This window comes from Somniosus microcephalus, unplaced genomic scaffold (assembly GCF_052327205.1).
Source record: "Somniosus microcephalus isolate GS21.2 unplaced genomic scaffold, FLI_Smic_1.0 unresolved_chr1, whole genome shotgun sequence".
NCBI lineage: Eukaryota > Metazoa > Chordata > Chondrichthyes > Squaliformes > Somniosidae > Somniosus > Somniosus microcephalus.
The window spans coordinates 50,582,748-50,585,435 of NW_028225179.1; the positions used below are offsets into that span (position 1 = coordinate 50,582,748).

The 2,688-nt window shown below is 47.0% G+C and overlaps 1 non-coding gene across 1 annotated transcript; it reads left to right on the top strand.

The window, feature by feature from the left end:
* The first annotated feature begins 382 nt into the window (after positions 1-382).
* Positions 383-464, top strand: trnal-uag (transfer RNA leucine (anticodon UAG)). The gene has a single exon. It is a non-coding gene; the product is annotated as a tRNA-Leu (tRNA).
* Positions 465-2,688: the final 2,224 nt, after the last annotated feature.

Consider the following 2,688-nt stretch of genomic DNA (forward strand, 5'->3'; position numbering starts at 1 on the left):
CCTCTGTGCAAGAAACAGTGTGTGTGGAAATGAGGACTTTGCTTCTTTGAGCAAATAGAGTGAGGCAGCAAAACAAAAGCCGCTCTGCGAATTGGGCAAGGATAGGACTCAGAAACAGGAGTCTTGGATGTGTTGAAAAAAGGGGGAAAATATTTAGTCTTAAATGCAATAATTGTAGAATTCGAAACAATGCGTGTAGAGCACAGACGATTAGTGAACCACCACCTTAATCTCTCAACCACCTCGCTCCATGAACACACCTCCGAAAGCTCTTTTAAATCCTTATGTCTCATTGCAAAGCCCTTGGCTCAAATCAAAAGCAACAGGAGAGCCAGCTTTCAATTATCAGTCACCAGTATCAAAACTAAGGCATTGCTGGCGTGGTAGCGTGGCCGAGCGGTCTAAAGCGCTTGATTTAGGCTCCAGTCTCTTCGAGGGCGTGGGTTCGAATCCCACCGCTGTCATAAATTGTGCTAATTTTGTTGTTGTCCGAATCAATGCTCGCTGCAAAGTTCAAAATGAAAAAATGATAATGGAGGGAACGTTGATCAGGTCAAGCGCTTCATCAACAATCCCTTTATTTATTAAGTGGCATTGTGCGTGGCATAGCTGTTCTTTTTATACCTTCCTGGAACGTGGGCATCGCTGGCAAGGCCAGCATTTATTGCCCATCCCTGATTGTGCTTGACAAGGCGGTGATGAGCCACCTTCTTGCACCGCTGCAGTCCGTGTGATGAAAGTACTCCCACAATGCTCCTAGAGAGGGAGTTCCAGGATTTTGACCCAGCGACGATGAAGGACCGATCATATATTTCCAACTCAGAATGGTGTGTGAGTTGGAGGGGAACTTGGAGTTGATGGTGTTGCTTTGTGCCTGCTGCCCTTGTTCTTCGAGGTGGTAGAGTTCGTGGGGTTGGCAGGTGCTGCTGAAGAAGCCTTGGCGAGTAGCTGCAGTGCATCTTGTAAATGGTACACACTGCAGCCGCCGTACACCGCTGGTGAAGGGGGTGACTGTTTAAGGTGGTGAATGGGGTGCTAATCGAACGAGCTGCTTTGTCCTGTATGGTGTCGAGCTTCTTGAGTTTTGTTGGAGCTGCACTCATCCAAGCAATTGGACAGTATTCCATCACACACCTGATTTGTGCCTTGTAGGTGGTGGAAATGCTTCGGGGAGTCAGGAGGTAAGACACTCGCCACAGAATACCCAGCATCTGACCTGCTCTTGTAGCCACTGGTTTCAACGGCTCCCAGGCATGCCTCAAGCAGGTCTCCGCCGGCAGTGGCTGGATTAGAGATCGGGGAACCTGCGCTGTTGTTGAGGCAGTCTGGCTGCTGCTGCATCCACCTCTCGCACTCCGAGAGCCCGGGCAGCGGTCCGCACCAATCTACCTTCTCTGGATTCGGCGTCACTTGTAAACTGTGGACCTAGTGGCGGAACGCCAGTGTATCTGCATTTGCAGTAAAATGCTGTGTGTTTGAATCACGGCGGGATCACTGAGCTTTCACAGTGTGCGGTCCTGAGTTTATATCAGGGCAGTGTTTCAAGGATTGAATATCCAGTTTTGGGGCAATAATTATTTTCAGAATTAGGTTGGCTTTTTTTGTTTCTTTTGATTACACTCTAAGTTTTCCTGCTGGAGAGTAGTTTTTAAAATTTTATATCGGAACATTGTTTAAGTAATGTGGTGCGCTCACTGATTGTTGAATAACTCTCTCACCTATTTGAGAGAGTTTTCTGATGCGGTAACAGAGAGGGTTGATGAGGGCAATGCGATTGACGTGGTGTACATGGACTTTCAAAAGGTGTTTGACAATGTGCCACAAAATAGACTTGCCAACAAAGTTAAAGCCCATGGAATAAAAGGGACAGTGGCAGCATGAATAGCAAATTGGCTAAGTACAGGAAACTGAGAGTTGTGTTGAAATGTTGCATTTCGGACTTGAGGAAGGTGTTGTAGCTAATTTGGGGCTACGTGGACCAGGTGATATTCTAGGTCGACACGATCCCAACAGAAGCCTTTGGAGTCAAATAAAACTCTGACCACGAGTGAATGGCAAAGTAAAAGAATGCTTTATTGCAGAGCTCTGGGAGAAGTAGCTGTACACCCGGTGTGCAATCGCCACACTTCTCGTTTTGTACACTCAAGCCGCTTACCTTTATACAGAGGTCAAAACAACTTAGACGGTTGATTACATAATCCTAGCGACACCCCGTGACATCTAAAGTGGTTACCTATTTTAAGCAAGCGATGGACCTTAGGCCTAAAACCTTTTTCGGGTCCTTTAACCGCAGACAGGAGAAGCAGAAGTCCAACCTATTTTCCGTCGCAAGGTGACCACAATCGTTCAATAACAAAACTGCAGCTGGCATTATCTCATCCCAGCCTACGTGCGAGTTCAGGGGGCCCCTTTGTCAACCAGTTTAATGTCAAGTATCCCGACAGTCTTTGCAAAGTCCTTAGTACTGAAATTCTCCTTAACAAAGGTATACAGTGGTGTTCCCCAGGGGTCGGTTCTAGGACCACTGCATTTCTTGATATATATTAATGATTGGGCGTGGGTGTTCAGGGCACAACTTCAAAAGTTGCAGCTGACGCAAAACTTGGAAGTATAGTGAACAGTGAGGAGGATAGTGATAGAGTTCTAGAGGTCATCGACAGGCTGGGGGAATGGGCGGACACGTAGGAG